At 35.5% G+C, this 22,379-nt stretch overlaps 1 pseudogene; it reads left to right on the forward strand.

Moving 5' to 3' along the window:
- LOC104864079 overlaps positions 1–4,138 on the forward strand; it is a 6,341-nt pseudogene extending 2,203 nt beyond the window's left edge.
- Positions 4,139–22,379: the final 18,241 nt, after the last annotated feature.

The raw sequence follows: 22,379 nt of genomic DNA on the forward strand, positions 1-22,379 counted from the left end.
AAGAGCAAGAGGAGAAACCAGATAACTTAAATATCCATGTATCTATAAATGAAATTAAAACTGCTGAAAACAACCCCACAATGAAAACTGCACTGTGAATTTAACCTAAATTTGAAAAAAAAAAAGTAATATCAATTGTACATACATTCTTCCAGAAAAGTTCAGAGGAGGGGTATTTTCCTAGTTCTTCCATGCGGAAGGCATTGCCTTGGCACCAGTGCGATCAAAGATATCACAAGAAAATTACAGACTAATATTCCTCATGAACACAGATGTAAATATTCTAAATGAAATTTTAGCGAATCAAATCCAACAACATGTGGAAATAATAATATATCAATTGAGTTTACCCCAGGAATGAAAAGTTGGGTTAATATTTTTTAAAAATCAGTATGAATCATGTTAACAAACTGAAAAAGAATTATATGATCATCTCATAGACACAGAAAAAGTAATTGATAAAAATCCAATATACATTTCTGATGAAAAAAAATCCAAGAAAGTAAGAATAGAAGAAAATGTCAAGTGGATTACCAAAAATATATATCTACCATCATAATGAGAAAAGACTGTATTATTTATCTCTAAGGATCAAAAATAAGGCAAACTACTTTTCTCTCACCATGCTTATGCAACATTGTACTGGTGGTTTTAGTGAAATAAAAGAAGAAAAAGATATTTTAAAGCATTCAGTTGGACATAAAGAATTTATTTGCAAATGATGTGATCACCTATGTAGAATAGCCAATGTAATACACACAACTGCATTAAAACTAATAAGTGAGTTTCTCAAAGTTACAGGACACAAAAGCAATATACAGGAGTCATTCATATTTCTTTATATTAATGTGGCGATTGGGATGGAGGGTCGATTTGATTGGCTTTGAGATCTTCCCAGGCGATTGCTGGAGCGCCCTTCTGGGCGTATTTGGGCGGGTCATGGAGGCGTGGCCTTGGGCTCTATGTCTGGTTCTTTGCCCCTTCCTCTCTGACATTGTTCCCCTCCTCTGCTTCCTATCCACTATGAACTAAACAGCTTTGCTCTATCAGGCCTTTCCACTGTGAGGTCTCTGTTTTGGAATCAGATGACCATGGAATGAATCTCCTTAAAATGTGAGTCAAATCAAGCCTCTTCTCCTTAAATTATGGGCGTTGGGTATTGTGCTCAGCAATGGGAAAGCTGACTAATACAATTAACCACAAAGAAAACCAATGTGTTTACAACAGCATAAAATAGGAAATGTTTAGGAATAAATGGGACAAAAAATGGGCAAAAATTGAACACTAAAAACTATAAAACATTACTGGAAGGGCCGGGGATTTAGCTCAGTGGTTCTGCCACCTGCCTCCCAAGTGCAAGGTCCCAAATTTGATCCCCAGTACCAAAGCAAAAACAAAACCTGCAGTAATAAACATGTAGTAGTAAAAATGTAAGCATAAACAGAATACAGACTTTACTCACAGATATATGGTCAAATTTTTTTCTTGGAAATACTGGGGATTGATCTCAGAGAGTGCTGAACTGCATCCCCGATTTTTTTTTTTTTAAGATAGAGTCTTGCTAAGTTACCCAGCCTGCCCTCCACTTGCAATTCTGTCTCAGCCTCTCCTGAGATTGCAATTATTCCGTTCACATAAAACTCTACAAAATGTAAATTAATCTACAGTGAGAGAAAGCTGATTGGTGATTATTTGAGGGAAAAGAGAGATAAGAGAGGGAATACCAAGATGTGGAAAATGACTTTTTGAGCCAATAGATGTATCTGACATCCTGATTTTGTCATGGGTTTATAAATATGTCAAAACCTTTCAAATTATAGACTTTAAGTATGTGCCATTTATTGTATGTTATATGTCAATTAAAATTAATAAAAAGAAACAAATGGAGGAAAAAGATGAATACTCATACACAAAAATGGGAGAAAGGCATGCATTTTCTGGTAATTTCACAAATGAAAGAAACTAAAATTGTCAGTAGATGTTTAAGATGTGCTAGTCCCTCAGTAAGAGAAGATTTGTAACCTAATAAGATATGTTTTTACAACTAATGCACAAATATTAAAACAGATATATGCAGGATAAAATATCTCATACACTGTTGGTGGCACTACAGATTTTTATGTTGACATATTAATTCAAAGAACAATTTGGCAAGACATACAAAATTTTTAAATAGTTCAACACTTAAGTCCAGCAGTTTGAATTTTTAGAAATTTACTCCAAGGAAATCATTAAACAAATACAATGGTTTTAAAAATTATTTTTAATTTTTTTGTTTTGTTTTTTTGAGACAGGGTCTTGCTTTGAAGTTAAAGTTGGCCCTGAACTTACTATGTAGTCTTCCAGGCTGGCCTTGAACTCAGCAATTCTGCCTCAGGGTCTTTTTTTAAATAATAGCTCCTAGTTTGTAATAGCTAAAACTTGGAAATAGCCCATTTGTCCATCAGTTGGAGATTGGATAAAGAAGATGTGGTTTTTCTATAAAATGGAATACTATTCATCCGTAAAGAATGAGAAATTAGATTCATTCATAGGAAAATGGATACATATTGAGGATATACTCCTAAGTGAAATAAATAAGTCACACATGTGTGAATACTGAATAGTTTCTCTGGTGTGAGAAGCTATAATGGTACATAAGATCCTAATGATATAATTGACAATGTGAAATAGGAAGAAAAGGGATAAAGGTGTAGGGGAAATGGAAAGGGTAGGGGAAAGGTAATAAGGGAAAAGGGAAAAAAATGAGAAAGTAAAAAAATGGAAATAAAGTATTTGTAAATAGGGAAGGGAAGAGGGTTGAAGGAAGGGCAGGGATAAGGGGAAAAAATGAGAACCAAGACCTGTCACGTAAAGGTACAAGATCCCAATGATGAATGTAACTGTACTGTATACCTAAAATGTGCCAATAAACTCAATGAGGGGAAAAAAAAATACTAGCTCCAGCTGCCAAGCATGGTAGCACACGCCTGTAATCCCAGCACTCAGGAGGCTAAGTCAGGAGGATCACTGCAAGTTTGAGACTAGCCTGGGCTACAAAGTGAGTTCTAGGTCAGTCTCAACTACGTAATGAGACCCTGTCTCAAAAAACCAAAATAAATAAATAAATAAATAAAACAGCTCCAATTTTGAAAAGACCTAAATGTTTATTAATACAGAAATTAATCAAATAAATTGTGGTTTACCTATCACATGATTTAACTATGATCAGAACATTATATTATCATTAAAAATTGTTGTGATCTTCATATGTTGACATGGGATCATGGAAAAATAGTCATTAAGTGAGCAAAAGGTTTGCAAAGTACTATGCTTAAGTATAATTAAATTTGACAAGTATTTTGTAAAAGAAATCTTTAAAGGAAATACAGTGGGATGTTAACAATGTTTTTTCTCTGAGATAGATTATAGGTGGAATTTCCACTTTTGAGATTTCTGTATTGCCTGATTTTTGTGAAAAACTACGTTAATTTTTTAAGTGTGAAAAGTCAGTAAAAGATTTCAATTTCAGAAAAAAATCTGGTCTAAAGCTATTCAATAAGAATTTTATAATAAAACTCCTTTCTACCTGGGTTTTTTGATGTTCTAATTTGTTCACCGAAAGCTTTAGAAAAATATTTCTTTTATTGAAAGATTGCGAACAATTTTTCTTCAATGGTGATTTTTAAGCATTGCAGGCAATAGTTCCTAACCCAACAGTTTTGAGCCTGAAAAGTACAAGATGTCAGGCTTGTATAACCAGCTCTGAATAAAATACATCTATCATCACTTTGTGAGATGACTTCCCACTAAACAAACACCTGGGCTAAGAAAATTAATGGATAAACCAATATTGCAGGCCTAGGCTACATTCATATATATTGGATTAGCTTACATTCACATCATTTCTTGTTGAAAAGTATTCCATTTAAATAGTTTAAAAATTCACTTTTCACCATATATTGTCACATTTAAACACAGGCTTGGAAATGCTCTGGATAACGTTACACAAAAGCCAGGAAAGTCTGCAATCATTTTTGAAAAGATAATGTGTAATAAACAACTATGCAGTATGTTTACCCATGAAAACAAACCACTACGACAAGCACCATTTGCTAATGCCTTAGAGAAAATCATCCTCAAATTATTGAAGGCATAATGAAATATAAGTTATATATCAAACACAAACTGCGTTATTCCTCTGCACCAAATTTTATCTTTGCTGCCCGTGACAATTTAAACAAAAACCCAAACACATTATAAATCGTGCACCCCCTCTACACTCTCTTAAGCAAAACACCAACCAAATATACAATCAAATTAAAACTGGAGGAGAGATTTATGAGCTTATAGATGTTCCTAATTATTTGAAAAACTTGTGTTCAATAGCAACATCATTCAAGAACACATTTCCATCTTAGGAACGAGAATCAAATCACCATAAAAGTGATCATAGAGAATTTGTTCATTAAATCAACATGCCAGGGCAAAAGAAACTTTGGCAGATATTGGGGGTTTTGTTCTAGAATACACACAATAGTGCTCACCGTTTCCACTATCTGGAAGGCTTGCTAAGTTTAGAAGATCCAGTTCAGAAGGTATACTGGGGAAAGGCCAATGCACAGGGAAAGACAGTAAGATTTACTACCTTCAATTATTTTTGTTAAAAAGTCTCCTCAGGGCACAGGCACATAATATATTGTACTTTCCATTACTTAGTGCAAATGTAAAACATATCTAAAAAACACATTTCATCCTCATAACATATTAAAATAACAAGTGGGATGTCATGACATTAATTTGACAGATGGACTGTCATTTAGCAATGTTGTACAACATTAGTTACCAGCAAATTAATATCATCATACCTAATTTTTAAAAAACATCTAGACTCTATCAGATTGGGAAAAGATGCCTAGCAATAAATTTTTATTTGTTTACTAATCTAATAGGGCAAAATAACTAGGTAAAAATAGCTGGTTTTTATAAAAAATGGTAGACTAATCTAAAAACTGTCATCTTAAAAATGATCCACCCAAATGTATCCTTCATTAAAGTATTGATTTTTTGACAAGTTCACATGTATGTTATGAATTGACCATAAAAATTTTCAGCATATTGTACTAGGTTTATTATAACCATCCTTACCATATATTAAGACCAGTATCCTTTCATCAACACCAGCTTTAGGCAAACTCGAATGACATAGTAGATTCATGATTAGTTCATAGAACAGAAAGCAAAAAAAAGAGTGACATAAATTTAATATCATTGCAGTCTGGCATCTAAAGCCACATTTTACACCCTATTGACCACAAATGACTTCTCTATTGTAAAATGATCTTGATCTATACAGTTTTAGAAACAATGCCATTCACCAAGTAGACATTAATTTTAGCCTTCATACCAAAATATGATGTTATCTGAAGTAATCTTAATAGTATAGGAATAAAATGAGAAATTTATTTCTTGAAAATTTATCTTCATTGATTATTTAAAGGATTATCTATATCATCTTTGTTGATTCTTTTTCTTTATCTAATGCACAAAGGGCAAAGGAAAAAGAAGGAGACATTTTAGCCTTATATTAAGGTTTGAGTTAAAGCAGCTTAATTTTCTTATCTGCTTCTGGAGCAGTTACTAGAAGGATTCAAAAACATAATTTTAAATCCTTTAGCAGTTACATTCTAGAAAAGTATAACAGTTATAGCATTAAAATAGACCTGCTTCTCTGTAAAAGGGGTTGTGGTCCACTATACTCTTTAGCAAAGAAGCTAGAATTTCCTAATGGAAACAATGAAGACCTGATTTGGGGAATGATTCTATGCAAATTATTCCTCCTTTAAAACTTAACTCAGAGCCAGGGATTTAGCTCAGTGGTTCTGCTGCCTGCCTCACAAGCACACGGACCCGAGTTCGATCCCCGGTACCAAAAAAAAAAAAAAAAAGTAAAATTAAATTAAAAAAAAAACTTAACTCATTCCCTACCAACATCTTGTGACTTATTTTTCTACTTTCTTATGTAGTATTTTGTCACTGCTACCGGATTTTACATTCTTTGAAAGCAAGGTTGACCATTGCTTATTGGTATAATGCTAATCACATAGTATGTGCTTAATAAATAACTGATCATGAAATTCTAGCAATATTTATCTGTTTTAAGAAAAAGTTTTTATACCTCATAGTCCAATTTATTACCTAAGACTATTTTTTCTGCTTATGACTGAATCTCATTTTTCCTTCATTCTTTCCTTTTTCTTTCTCTTCCTACTGCCTAAGTACACATGCATGTACACACACACACACACACATCCAAGTACATACGTAGGTAAATATATACACAGTCAACACCAAGTTTAACACACTAATCAAATTATATAATTTTATATTATTCATGATTTAGTTTTACATATAAACATGAGTATACTTTGTTCTTACTGCTTTAAAAGATAGCTAGAAAAGAAAACATTTTTTAGGTTATCTTAAATTGATTTCCCCCCTAAAATCATAGACTGTCTTCAAATATTGGCCTACAATTGATTTCTTTTTTTTCTTTTTTTTTTTTGGTACCAGGGATTGAACTCAGGACCTTGTGTTTATGAAGCAGGTGTGGTACCACTGATCCAAATCTCCAGCTCTTTACAACAATAATTTCACCAATGTCACATTTTCCACTTAAAATTTTTTTAATTTAAAAATTTTAATATTATTGGTTATCATAGTAATGGAGAACAGTGTGCTTGCTTAGTTTCTATATCTGTAAGATTTGAACAGTCTCATTCACTCATGATTAGTTAGGAGATCTGTTGTGCTCTCTATAGTAACATTAACAAAAGGTAAATAAGATGGGTAATATGATATATACAATTGAAACATTATGCTGGGGATTTAGCTCAGTGGCACTGTGCCTGCCTCACAAGTTCAGTGTCCTCGCAAGTTCGATCCCCAGTATGGAAAATGAACAAATAAACAAACAAAACTAAAACATTATTTGAACATCAAAGTGTTTTAAAGAAAATTTTCTTTTCGTTTTTGTTGTTATTGTTGTCGTCATTGTTTTGTGGTGCTGGGGATTGAACACAGTGCCTCACGCATACTAGATAAGAACTGTACCACTGAGCTACATCCCCAGCCCCATATTTCTGTAATTTTAATTATATTATTGGTAAACACTGAGCACAAGTTAGTGGAAAGATCACTATTTAGATTTGCATTTCTGGCTTTGTTAGTCAGCTTCCTGTCACTATAACAAAATACCTGAGATGATTACTTATAAAGAGAGAGGGTTATTTTGGCTCATAGCAGTAGAATTTCTGGTCTATGATCAATTGGTCCCTTTGCTTTGTGGTGAGGTCCACATCGTGGCAGGAGAATGTGATGGAATAAAACTGCTCATCGCAGCCCTGGGAAGCAGAGACAAAAAAGGAATGGGCCAGAGTCCATGGTCCCCTTTCGGAGCCCAGCCCCACAACCTCAGGACCTTCCACTAGGACCCAGGGCTTACAAGGTTCCTCCACGTCCAAGCGCCATCCTGGAGATGAAGCTTTAACACATGGGCCTTTGGAGCCATTCCAAGCCAAACAGAAGCACTGGCCAGTACTAGCAAGGCATGGCTGAGAGATGAACTCATCTCTGTATAGGCAAACTTCAGTGATACAGACATCATAAGCACAAGCTGGCTAATGCTAAATGCCCACTTTCAGCGGGTAGAAACTGCACGTTTCAAGTACCCTGAATGGTGTTTGGCATTTCCTTTAAGTCTAAAGTTTTAAAAAATATAAATTGACTGAAAAGAGGAATTAGCTATCACGGATCTTTGGATCCCCTTTAAATACAGTTATAGAAAGAAAAAACTGCAGAAAGAGACAAGAGACTTATCCTTTGCATCCTCCATTGATTTACTGATTACCACTGGATGTAAAATTCTACTAAATTATCTTTCTAAATAGAGTATTTCTTTGTCTTTCCCTCAAAAAACGATAGCAAGTATTTGTAATTGTAATATTGTCACAGACATCGGTGGTTTAATGGGGTCTCTTGTGATAGGACTACAGTTTAGCATGAGGGCCGGTCATCAGAAAGACTACCACTTGATTAAAAAGCAGAAGCAGGGCTGGGGACTTAGCTCAGTGGTTCTGCTGCCTGCCTCGCAAGTGCAAGGACCTGAGTTTGATCCCCAGTACCAAAAAAAAAAAAAAAAAGAAAAAAAGCTGAAGCTTAGGACCAGCCCAACCTGCAGAGCAGGGAGCGAGGGGTCAATGATATATCCAATCATGCCCACATACTGACACCGGAACTCAGGGTAGTAGGCTCAGCTTCCTGAGTGGTGAATATATGGACCCACTAATGGCACATCCTGCCACACAAGGACAAAAGCTCCTGTGAGCAGGACCCTTCCCGTCTGCATTTTGTCTAGCTCTTCATCTGACTGCTCGTTCACATCCTTCATAAAAATTAAACATAGTGCTTTCCTGAGTTCTGTGTCACTTGACAAACTGTGGAACGTGAAAGAGTCATGGGAAGCCCCAGTTTGTAGTTGACTGGCAACATCCCAAACTTCTGACTGGTAATCCAAATGCAGACAGTGAAGGACTTTGTCCTAAAACTATGGAATCTGGTGCTAACTCTAAGAAGCTGATACCAGAATTGAATTGAATGGGAGAGTACTCAGTGGCATCATCTTCAATAACAAAACAAACGTTAACAACGAAAAACTCAATTATTACCTACCAATATATTTGCAGAATGTACTGGACATGAAAATAAAAGCCACTGTATATACTCAATGGTTTTATTACAATAATTTTTCTAGAGGTGAAAAGTGAAGTCCAACAGACTATGGTTTAATGGGAAAGCAAAAACCAAAATGTCCTAAACTCTAGAAATGTTAAATTATTAACCTTTTTCTTTGTTAATGTCTTTATAAATGTTTTTACTAACTATATAATGTTAATTCTGCTATTTAAAAATAGAATTACATTAACACACAGATATAAAAGCATTCTGCTAATTTTTGTGTTTGCAATAAAACATGCATTGTCATGAAAAAGATTGGATTACAAATGAAGAAAGTCTCTGAATACAAGACTACTCTAAGAGTTAAAAATCTTTGTAAATACTGGTGAATGCCATATGTCTTAAAGAATTATCAATTTTAGAGACTGATGAAAGACAGACAAAGTACATAGTAAAGTTGCCACAAGGACTAAGTAAAAGTCCTGATCACTATTTTTACTAACATTTAAGAGTCAACAGCTCTAAAACCCTTGTTAGGTGCAGTTATGAGAAATTTAGGAATGTGAAAGTTACTTAGAAGAATGCTAAAGAGTCAAGGAAAAAATAGGCAACCATTTCTTTTTGATACAATGTATTTCACAATTAAAATAATTCATCTGTGGCAAAATCTGAAAAATACATTTTCCAGCACCCCTTATCCACTTATGGTCATACAGGAAAATAAGTGGATTTCAATTTGGTGATTTAACCTATAGCTTTAAATCTTTAATAAACAAACTTAAAATTCCAAACTTTAATAATGAAAAGGCCATAACTGAGATGATGTCAACCCTGGATATGAATCTCTTCCCAACATGATGAAAGGCCCACTTGTAGAGCTGCACTTCTGGTCAGCAGCTGCATTTTTTGTTTTAATAAAAAGAGAAAGGGTGCCAGCACACCACTATGGTCCAAGACTCGGCTCTACATAAGCAGCAGGATTAATTGCTTTTCCAGAAAGCTGGAGTAAGCTCTCCTTCCACTGTCCCATCAGGATCGGCTTCCATAAAATGAGTGTAATAAGATAATGTATTACATACGCCAGTAACTCCTAGCAGCAGGACTCAACTGAACAAAGCCATACATATTTATATCAATCAATAAAAACTTCATTGCTACATATATCTCAGGCATCACATTTTAGCTATTCTTTAAGGTGGAGATAAGGTAGGCTATAAAGACGCAAAAGCACATTTCCTTCCTCCCGGAAGGATCTGTCCACATTTCTTTCCTCGAATATTGTCTTATCAGTTAGATGAAGAAAAATAAAGAGCAATCTCAGAAAAAGAGCTCCACCGAGATGAAAGATCTGATTCACACCAACGTGCATTGGCACACATGCATGCCTACGTGCACGTGCACACACACACATTTCTAGACATTTTAATTAGCACCTAAATGTCAGTGGATGATTTAATGACTGATGAAATTTTGAGAAGGTCATTTTATTACCCCTTATATAGACAACCACAAGAAGATACATCCATACATACATCTGATGATGTACCATGATAATTTCGTAGACTTACAGCAGCCTTTTTAAGTGAACTTGGAGGAGAATATTATTTCTAAATTTAACTGTAAAACAGAAGGGATAACAACAAAGGTCACCCTCTAACCAGAAAAAAATTCTTTTCTTTTGATTCCACAGTTCAGAGCTTATCCAGTAAATCACTGTGATTCTAGACCACAATCCAAATGTATTTCTCATGGCTACATATGGGATAATCAAATGGTCTCTTCAGAATCCATCAATCATTTTAGAGACTATTGAAACCCTAAAAAACAGAGGTGTGGGTTTAGTTCAGAAGTACAAAAGCTTGGAGACAAAATGCTTGCCTTGGAACTTTAAAAAAATAAAAACGGAAATTTTGTGTTAAGGATTAAAAAAAGAAAGTAGATGGGTAATTTTTATCCAGGGAAATCTAAACCAAATCTAAGACAACCTTTCTACTCAAATGGGGCAGTTTGTTGAAATGCTATAGAGAATTATTTAAGTTTCTGCTTCAAATTGGGGACAAAATGAAAATAAAATGATGATGCTGTCAGAAGTTTTTAATCTGGCATGCCTTTTAAGCCAGTGTGTGTGTGTGTGTGTGTGTGTGTGTGTGTGTCCATGCGTGTGTGTGCTATGTGTGAGAGAGTAGAAATAGGTAAAAGGAAAAAATTTCTAGTTTTACTCAGAAATATTTCATAATAGCTCTAGGAACAATAATATGTAGAATAATATTTTCAAAGTAAGCCACTGACTGCTTAAGCTGTTTTAACAATGTCAGCCTAGCATTTTCTAAATTCTTAATAAAATTATTTTTTGTCGTAGCCTTTACCTACCCTAAGAAAAAAAACATACAATACTATTCATCCTTTATTGTGATGTCTCTGATGATTTCCAAATGTTTCCTTGCTATGCCGCAGAAGTGTATGATTTCTGATCCAGATGCTTTAAAAAGCAGTCCTAACAAAGAAACTGAATCTGAGCTGAACTTGGCACAGATTCCACAAACCCATAGGATGATGTTTTGGAAGCTGCTCAAACAAAAGCTGAAACAGAAATATGCATCCACAGCCATATATCCCTGGCTGTTAGCAATAAATGAAGGATGCAGACTTTTTCCATAAGTGTGGGTGAATAGAAGTTAATGCTTAGAAAATACAGTTAAAGTACCTAAGCAGTATTTGAGATTGATGCTGTCTTTAAAAAAAAAAAGCAAAAGCATCAGTTTAATTCATAAGAAGATAAAAATCAAATAATGAAATTTTATTCTTTGAAAGCTATTCATAAAGTATCATGCCCCTTCTTATTTATTTATTTACTTACTTATTTATATGCAGTGCTGGGATCAAACCCAGGACCTCACACACACTAAAGCAAGATCTCTAGCGGTGCCCTACATTTTAAAAGTTTTTATTTTGAAAAAAGATCTTGCCAAGTTGCTCATGCTGGCATCAAACTTGCAATGGCTGAGGTTACAAGCCAGTATCACTGAGCATGGGAGGAAATTATTTCCTTTGTGATATGCAGCACGCTAATGCCATAATATAACTACAGAAAGACAAGGGTAGTTTGAGTTAGTTTTCCGGGGAACACGCAATGAGCTGTACACAAAATTTTGAGACTCGTTTTAGAGTCCCAGAAGGGTAGGAGGATGTGAATATGCCAAGCAGTACGTGAAGAGATGATGTCTAAGAATATTCTGGAACTCACCAAAGATGTCAAGTCACATATTCAAAAAAATGCCACTTACCTAGGAAAAATAAATAAAAAGAAAAGCACACTAGGAACACCGTGGTAAGAATTCTAAAAAACAAAGGGAAAAACTTAACTTTCACCAGAAGAAAGGACACATGGTATCTCAACAAAACTGATGGCAGTCAGGAGACAGGAGATTATTATTTTCAAAGTCATTAAAAAAAAAAACCTCCAACCTAGACTTCTTTACTCAGTGAAAACAACCTTCAAAAAATGAACCTTTTTAGACAATTAAACATTGAAAGATTTCATTACCAGAGGAGAAATACTAAAAGAAATATTGTTACATACAAATATTTATTTTTGTACATTGTTATTTGCTAATTAATGCCTTATTAAATGTATTAATTAGTTTTAATAGCTTTTCTAGTAGATTATGATTTTCCATGTAGGTAGTCATGTCAATAAAAATAGATTTACTGCTTTCTTATATGTCTTAATTTTTTCTCCCTGAATTTCACTGGACTTTCAGTACAGTGCTGAACAGAAGTGATGATAATAGATATCCTTATTTTGTTTCTTATATTAGGGGAAAACGTTTTATTATTTATTATAATTAAGCATGTTGTTGACTAGCTTTTTCATGGATGCTTTTCTTCAGCTTGTATGTGCAAAGTAAATGGATGGTGCATTTTCCAAATGCTTTTTTGTACTTAATGTGATACAATTGTTTTTCTTTTTGCTTGAATTTTTTAATTTTGTTTGCTTGTTTATTTGGTACCGGGGATCAAACTCGGGACCTCGCGCTTGCAAGGCAGGCGGCAGCACCACTGAGCTAAATCCCCGGCCCTAGAATTTTTTAAAACTTAGAAAATAATTATAGACTTAAGAAAATTACAAAATTAGTGTACAGAGATCCTGTGTATCCCAGTTTCTCCTATTTAGTGACATTTATGTAATCATAGTACAATGTCGCTATTGTTTGGATCTGGAATTCCCACAAAAACCCATGTAGTAAAGGCTTTGCCCCAGCGTGGCTCTGGTAGGAGGTGGTCAGAGTTTTTAGGAGGTAGAACCTAGTGGGAGGTCTTCCGGTCGTTTGAGGCACACCATCAGAGGCGACCATGGGACATGCATGCCTCTCTCATGGCCATGAGGTGAATGGTTTGCTCTACCCTGTTTCCACCATGATGTGCTGCCTTGCCATAGGCTCAGATGCAAGGGCTCAGCGGATCATGAACATCACAACCAGGAGACGGACATTGTTATAAAGTGTGTGCATTTTGCTGTAAGGATAGATTCAAGTAACCACTACCATTACAATAAAGACACAGAACTATTCTATTACCATAAAGATCTCCCATAAGCTATCTTTTTGTAGCCATTCACACTTCCCTCCCTGTCACCATTTCTAACCTCTGAAGATCACTGGTTATTTTCTACCTCTATAATTTTGTTATTTCATGTATGTTATATAAGTGGAGTCACATAGTATGTCTTAGTCAAGGTTCCCCAGGAAAACTGAACCAATAGAATCTACACAAAGATACAAAAAGGGATTTATTAAGGAAATTGGCTCACTTGATCATGAAGGCCCAGAAGCCGCACGATTGGATATCTGTAAGCTAGAAAACAAGCAAAGCTGATAGGATGGCTTGATCCAAGCCTGAAGGCCTTAGAATTAAGGAAGCTGATAGTATAATTCTCAGCCTGAGGCTGAAGGCCCAAGATCATGTGGGAGGCCTCTAGTGTCCCAGAGCTCAAAGGCCACACTATTTGGAGTTCTGAGGTCCAAAGGTAGGAGGAGAATGGTGTTCTGGCTCCAGAGAAGACAGAATTTGCCCTTCCTCCTCCCTGTGGACCTCCAGACAATTGCATGGTGCCTGTCTACAAAAAGGCCAGATCTCCCTTGCTCAGTTCAGTCTTCCCTGGAAACACCCCCAAGACTCACCTGGGCAGCCCAGTCATTCTAATTTCAAGCAGTTCCACCTGGGTTTCTCTTCCAGCAGAAAAGATGGGCTCAGTGCTTCCTGAAACACAAAGAATAATGCCTTATCAGCTCTAGTCGTCCCTTGGTACTCTATTACTTTGAAGCCATCAAAAATGATATGAAAAATTTGTCCTGGTACTTATCATTTGTTTGTATTCAACACACAAGCTCAACCTTATCAGTGTTGATTGCCTTTTGACTTGCTACCCTTTTCAGCCAAAACAATTTGATATCCATCAATTTTTATTTTGGTCACATCTCCCGGAATCAATTAACAATGAGTACCGAGGTATCACTGCATCTATCTCTTAAACCAGGCAAATTGACACACCAAATTAACTCATCTTGTCAACTGGAAGCCCATATGCATTCCCTTGAATTATAGTTACTCTCAGAATAAAGGCCATAACAAGATCATAGCTTCATGTGATACGACTACAGTGAACCCTTGAGTTACAACCGGCCTGACATACAAATAACTTGGATCATGACCAGAATTTTAGTTTTAACTTATTACCAAAGTCTTGAGTTATGACCTGAGTGCCAGCTGCTTGTGTTTCAAGATGGTCTCAGTACAGATTTAACCCTTAAAGAGTTCTGGAAGGAACATTACAATATCCTTTCCTGTGTGGGGTTAATTGAGAAATCCTGGGACAATGTCTCTCTAAGGACACTGAGATCCGCCTGTATATGAGAGAGACTTTGAAAGCTGTGTAGAACAGCCTGAGCCTTTGATTGATCAACTAAATTACAACTAACCTTCAAGAGCGAATTGAGTTCATACGTCGAGTCCATTGTATCTTGTGTACAACCAAAAATGCACTAATTCCTTCCTCAGCAGAGGATGTAAAGTTCTTAAGTCCCTAAGTTATGTTTACTTATCTCCTGACGTTCCATAACTTAATACTATGACATAAAATTAAGAACACTTACATACCAATAAGGCTAAACACATCTCTGATAGGTGTAGTGGTACCCTCCTGTAATCCCATCTACTCATCAACTTGAAGCAGGAGTATTACAGGTTTTATCAAAAATATTTTGGGGGGCCAGGGATTTAGCTCAGTGGTTCTGCACCTGCCTTGCAAGCACAAGGCCCTGAGTTTGATCCCCAGTACCAAAAAAAAAAAAAATTTTTTTTTCTCATTGAGTTTATTGGTACTTTTTAGGTATACAACAGTTACATTGGTTTTATCAAAAATATTTTGGGGGGCCAGGGATTTAGCTCAGTGGTTCTGCACCTGCCTTGCAAGCACAAGGCCCTGAGTTTGATCCCCAGTACCAAAAAAAAAAAAAATTTTTTTTTCTCATTGAGTTTATTGGTACTTTTTAGGTATACAGTACAGTTACATTCATCTTTGGTATCTTGTACCTTTACGTGACAGGTCTTGGTTCTCATTTTTTCCCCGTAGCCCTGCCCTCCTTTCACCCACTCCTCCCTTCCCTATTTACAAAAACTTTTTAAAGCACAAATTCTGAAATGTTTTAAATTCCAATATTTAACTATTCAAGAATTCTGGGGTTTTGTTGTTTTTCTGTAATGGGGATCGAACTTGGGACTTTGTGCTTAGGCAGGCAGCATCAAGAATCCTGTTTTTAATCCCACCTACTTGGAAGACTAAAGCAGGAGGATTGCAAGTTTAAGGCCAGCTTGGGCAACTTAATGAGATCCTGTCTCAGAATTTAACAAAATAATAAGGGCTGAGGATGTAATTCAGTGCTTCCTAGGTTGAATCCCTAGTACTGCAAAAACTAAACAAAATTAATCAATAAACCAAAACCTCAATACAAGGACTAAAAGTAGGAAAACTCCCAAAGGTTTTATATATATTTATATTTTTATATATTATATATATATTCTTAACATAATAGGGTGGAAAGATAGCCCTTGGGTAGAAGAGAGGTCCGAGGCCTACCAAAACATTGAGAATAAATAATGCTTTACTGACTGAGTGGCCCTGAATCCTGTCAAATTGACACCCCAAATCAACCATCACAGTATCACAGTATGCAACCTTTGAGATGAGCTTTCCACCGCACTCAGCATTTGGTATTGAAGTCCATCCAAGCCGTATGTGTATCAATAGTTCGTTCCTTTTTGTTTTTTTTTTTTTTTGGTACCGGGGATTGAACTCGGGTCCTTGCGCTTGCGAGGCAGGCGGCAGGACCACGGAGCTAAATCCCCGGCCCTCGTTCCTTTTTATTACTGAGCAGCGTTCTAGGTGTTGATGTATCACACACTGTACGTAAGTTACCATTTTTCTGATAAAGGCCCAGGAGTGCAAATGTTGGTAGATGTTGGGTTGCGTAGTGAAAACATATTTAGTTTGTTAAGGAATTGGCAAAACATTTGCCAAAGTGGCTGTAATATGATCTCTGCAGCAATTTTAGATAGATTCCATTTCTCTATATTTTTGCCAGTATTTGGCATTGCGACTTTTTTTTTTTTTTTTTTTTTTGTACCGAGGATCAAACTTGGGACTTTGCACTTGCGAGGCAGGCAGTGGAACCACTGAACTAAATCCCCGGCCCCTGTGACTATTTCTTATCTTAGTTATTTTGATAGGCATGGTGATATCGTAATGTGTTCTTAACTGGCATGTCTCTAATGGCTTGTGATGGTGAACAGTTTTTCTATTGACAGATAATAATTAGTTCATCTTTATGGTCCATTTACACATTGTGAGTTGATCAACTCAAGATATCCATCCATTCTCTCAAACATTTATCATTTCTCTGTAAAAGAGCATTCAAAGCCATCCCTTCCATCTACCTGAGGCTATATGATACAATATCGTTAGCTACGATCACCCTCTGTACAATAGAACCCTGATACTATTCCTGTTATCAGGTTGTGAGTCTGTACCTATTAAGCAGTTTCTCCCTTTCCTCCTTCTCCCCTCCCCAGCCTTTTGTAACCACTATTTTGCTCGCTAGTCTCGTCAATTCAGATTTTTTTAAGGTTCCACATATGAGTGAAATCACGTGGTATTTGTCTGTGTCCAGCTTATTTAATTCAACACTTATGATCTCCAGTTCCATTCATGTTAGTGTAAATGACAGAATTTTGTCCTTTTTGCGGTTGAACAGTATTCCGTTTTCTTTGTCCATTCATTCACCAAGAGATGTTTCAGTTGTTTCCATATCTTGGCTATGGTGAATTGTGCTGGAATAAACATGGGATATATCCTCCCTGGTTACACCTGCAAGAAAGCAAGAAAGCAAGTTTACATTGTTCCATGGACAGGGAAATCTTTAAAGTCATGCTTTGGAATTATAGGTAGAAGTACTTATATCCCTTTTTACTCTTTAAAAAAAAAGTCTCAATATCATTTGAATTCTAAATTTTTTCACTTAAATATGTGCATCTGCTTTTATTTTGTTTGCACTGATTTCTCAATGAAATATTACTAAATTTAGGAGGCACTCCAAAATGTATTAGATTCTTGAAAACTTTAGGTGTGTTTGTGTGTGTGTGTGTGTGTGTGTGTGTGTGGTACTGGGGCTGGAATTCAAAATCTTTGCACTAAGCTATACTTTTAGTCCTTTTTTCCTATTTTTTTATTTTGGGCCAGGGTCTTGCTAAGTCGCTCAAGATAGGCTTGAACTTTCAATCCACCTGCCTCGGTCTCCCAGAAAGCTGAAATAACAGGTGTGGGACCCAGTATGTCCACCTTGAAAATCCTTTTGATGTGGGCAGCATAGGCATTATTTCGGATTTATGAACAAAACTCCCCAGAATTTTAATAAATTAGGTGACTTGTCAAAGTCACTAATATATCAGATCCAGTAATGAGATATAATGAAAAACAAACCAATATATAGATCCACAGGGTTTGTGGGCAGTTAGACTTGTATTTAAATCCTGGCTCTCTTACTTAATAATTATCTGGCATGGGTGAATTATTTGTCATTTCAATGTCTCAATTTTGTCATATGTAAATCTTTTGGTAAAATTATTCCCTATTGTTGTGAGGAACAAGTTAAATAATGCACAGAGTAAGGATGTTTCCTTTCCAATTGAAATTAGTGTTATTTACTCCATGTTAAAGTACCCACATTAAAGTACTTAAATGTGTATAAAATTCTAGGTGTCATATGACACTTTCATATATATAACTTTATTCTTAGCCCTTTAAGACATAGGCAAATCAGATAGAACACCTCCCATTTAGAGAAAAGAACAAAAGTTCAGAGAGTGTAAGTACTTGGCCTAAATTTTGTTATAGTAAAGGGACAAAATCATTGTCTTTATTATTAAAAGAAAATTTTCTGTTAGGGCGGTAACTGTTTTTGCTTAATAAATACTTTGATATGACCCTGGGAAATAAAAAATGAGATTGTGAAAACAAGGGTATCTAGGTACAAGGAAGCAGGTGATAACTAAACTGTCCTATATTAGAAAAAAGAAAGGCATAATGTAATTTATAATACATAAATTTGAGAGAATTCAGTTCCTGGATAAAATATAAAGTCATAAATATCCTTCCCTAATACTCAAAGGTCAGGAAAGATGAAGGATAACCTTCTAAATCTGCCTACTTAAAACTTTTAAACCAGATTATAAAGCTAAGCCCACCTGAAACCTTAATGGGTGAGGATTTCATTTCTAAAGCTGCAATAACTTCATTTGTGGCCAAGTCTCAGCTTTAGGAGCAGACAGATTACCAAAGATCTTGTGGAGATCAGTATGAAGCACATCCAACTTAAATTAATTAGGCTGAACTTGTCAGGCTGAAGATGACAGCCAATTCCACGCACTTCTTTTCCTCCTCCAAACTTATCTAACCACAATAATAGAAATAGAGTGAGAAAGGTGACATTACATATCATTTCCTCTGCTAAGTTTAAGGCACTGATGGGTCCTTTATGAACAGAATTCTGTGGGTCACGTATGAAGAAGCTCAGTGTGACTTTAAGAAAAATATGAGTAACAATGTGTACTTAATACCTAAAATTATGTTTTCGTGACTACTTTCAGTTTATCTTTGACAATTCCTTTTAGGAGAAAATTGACATTCAATTTTAAGCATTATGTTTAATCTTTTACCCTTTTGCCATTTAAAAGTAGAGGATAAAATAGATCAAGTTAGAATAGCAATGCACAATTTACAAATTTCTCATTTTTGTTCTACTTTTAACTCAAAGCTTCTGAATGGCACTCTACAATTTATAATATACAATAAAAGGAAATGATTTAATAAACACAATTAATTATTTCACATATCTGTCAGCATAAGATCTATAATAAGGTCAGAGAAATTCATGAGCTTTTTCTGAGAGCAATCTTTATACTGTGTTTGCATACCAGTAAGGCCTAATCTTTTGGAAAACAAGTAAAGGACAATTTAATAAGATCATCATTTTGGTCTAATACTTAAAACAGTTTTAGCAATCTGCTCAAGACAAAAGGTAGCCACTCAGACATAGCCAATTATGCATTTGTGTGGCAGATGAAATCTTTAATAATGAATCTGATTAACATTCAATAATAAACATACAGGCTGAGAAAATGACCAAGCTAACCTCCTGCAAACATCAACAACTAAGGCTTTGTTCAGATTGAGGTCAGACTGGTATTCCAGAAAGGCGCATTAAAGATAAAAGTTTATCAAATGTGTTAAAACCCAGCAAAACCCCCAAAACCCAGCAAAATCCGTACTACACAAAGGTTATCTTTTCAATAGCTATCTTGTCTGATCAGTTATGAAAATAACAAACCAAACATTTTTATGGGTTGCATGCATTTAATTTTTACTGTAGCTTTAAATTCATTTGGTTTCCTCTCCAAACATTGAGAGCTTGATAAAATGTGCCAGAGCCTTATCGGCTTTGTTGCATACATTTTTCTAATGATCCTTTGTGAGCAACTTGAAGGGACTCTGTTTTATTTATACTTGTGCTCCTAAAATGATTTGTATCTGATGAGGTTTAGAATCGTCCCTTATATAAATAAGCACTATTTAATGAAATATGGAAGCAGTTACACAAGAACATCTTACATTGTATTTTAAATACCTTTTAATCTAAATATAGCCAACATTAAGAAAAGTATGATAGTAATAATTAAGAGCCCAATGGATTTTCACAAAGAGAACATAACATATCTATTAACCCATAACCAGATTTTTTTTTTTTTTTGAGACAGGGTCTCACTATGTAGCTCAGGCTGGTCTTGAACTACCTATAACCATATTTTTTAAAAAATCAAGAAACAGGGCCAGGGATTTAGCTCAGTGGTTCGGTGGCCTGCCTCGCAAGCGCAAGGACCTGAGTTTGATCCCTGGTACCACAAAAAAAACAAAAACAAAAACAAAAAAAAAAATCAAGAAACAGTATCTCAGAAGCCCCATCTAGTCACTAACTCACTAACCTGACTGCAATTTTGCCTATTTTTTAACTCATGTCAATCTTTTTAAATATTGTGAGACTCACCAACATTTTTGAGTATAGTAATAGTTCATTCATTTTCTTTGTGCAAATATACAATTTATATATTCAGTGTACTGTTGCTAAATTGTGGATTATGTATGATTCCACAACTGTTTTCACTTTATAGCTACTATGAATTGTGTGCCTACAATCTCTGCATCTTCTGGTGAAAATGTGAATGCATTTCTGTTGGGTATATATGCAGGAGCATTGCTAGGGCACAGAATCTATGTCCAGCTTTAATAGATGGTATTCCAAAGTGGTTATACCAACTTACATTACCATTAAGAGTGTAATGAGAATTCTGGCTGTTATACATTCTTTAGCATTTAGAGGTGTTGTGCTTTTAATTTGTATTTCCCTTGTGACTGAGGTAGAACACTTGCTCATGCAAGTTTATTGGCCATTTGACTATCTTCTTTAGGGAAGTGCCACTCCTGTCTTTGGCCCCTATTTTGTGTCCCAAGGTAAGCTGCAATGTCTTCTGAATAAAGTTATATTAAGCAGCAAACAAATAACATTTGAGTTTTTTTTCTATTTTTCTATTTTAGAAATCTGATAGGGGTTGAGATGCATTCATGTGTACATTTCTCCTAGTAGATAAATGGACATTTCTTCTAAAAGAACTGTATCTAATAATTGAATGAGGGATGGTAGAATTGGAATATTGTTGTTTTGTAAATACATGGCCTTAGAAACTGAACATCAATGGTTGTTAACATCATCAGATGCCACATGCTTCTTGAAGGAGGAACAAAATGCCATGTATGAAGTACTCTGCCAATGTCAAACCTGAATTCAACTTCAATTTATGGAAAAAAAGAAGTCTGTGGAGCTTGTTAAACCGTGCTTCAGAGCAACAAGCAGCTAGATCCAGACTGTCAGGAACTCTATAGTACAACAGTCTACACTTTATCTGCAGTTTCATTTTCATCATTTCAGTTGCTGGAGGTCAACCATGGTCAGAAAATATTAAAAGACAAATTACAGAAATAACTTACAAGATTTTAACTGCATGCCATTCTGAGTCATACAATGAAATCTCACACAGTCATTACCTGTGAATCATCTTCCTTTGTTCATTGTATCCATACTGTATATGCTACTTGCTCATTGGTCACTGAGAAGCCATCTCAGTTATCAGATCAACTGTCACAGTACCACAGTGTTTGTGTTCAGTCACTCTTACTTTCCTTAATAAGGGTCCCAGGGCTGGGGATTTAGCTCAGCGGTTCGGTGGCCTGCCTTGCAAGCACAAGGACCCGAGTTCAATCCCTGGTATGAAAAAAAAAAAATGCAAATAATGGTCCCAAAGCACAACAAGAGTAATGCTGGCAAATTGGATATGCCAAAGAGAAGCCTTTTCCTGGATAGGAAGAATTAATATAATTTAAATGGCCATTTTATCAAAATTTACCTATAGATTTAATGCAATCCCTATTAAAATATCAAGATCATTCTATACTGAGCTCAAAAAAAAAATCCTGAAATTTATAAAGAACCAAAAGAGACCCAGAATAGTCAAAACAATCCTAATAAGAAAAGAGCAGTGAATCCCAACACTATACTTCACAGAACTAGAAAGAATCCAAAAATTCATTTGGAACCATAAGAGACCTAGAATAGCAAAAGCCATCCTAGGCAACAGACACATGGCAGTGTGTATAACAATTCCCAATTTGAAACTATACTACAAAGCCACTGTGATAAAAACAGCATGGTACTGGTAAAGAAACGGACCTGAGGATCAGTGGAATAGATTGGAAGACACAAAAACAACTCCAGATGCACTCAGCTACCTCATCTTTGACAAAGGAGCTGACAGTCCCCACTGGAGAAAAGATAGCCTCTTTAACAAATGGTGTTGGAAAAACTGGATCTCAACCTGCAAAGGATTAAAACTAGACCCTTATCTTTCACCATGCACTAAATTAAAATCCAAGTGGATTAAAGATCTAAATATAAAAACAAAAACACTAAACTTGCTGGAAGATAAGTTGGGCAGAACTCTGG

The sequence above is a fragment of the Fukomys damarensis genome, unplaced genomic scaffold (assembly GCF_012274545.1).
Source record: "Fukomys damarensis isolate Sample0158 unplaced genomic scaffold, DMR_v1.0_HiC HiC_scaffold_13, whole genome shotgun sequence".
Taxonomy (NCBI): Eukaryota; Metazoa; Chordata; class Mammalia; order Rodentia; family Bathyergidae; genus Fukomys; species Fukomys damarensis.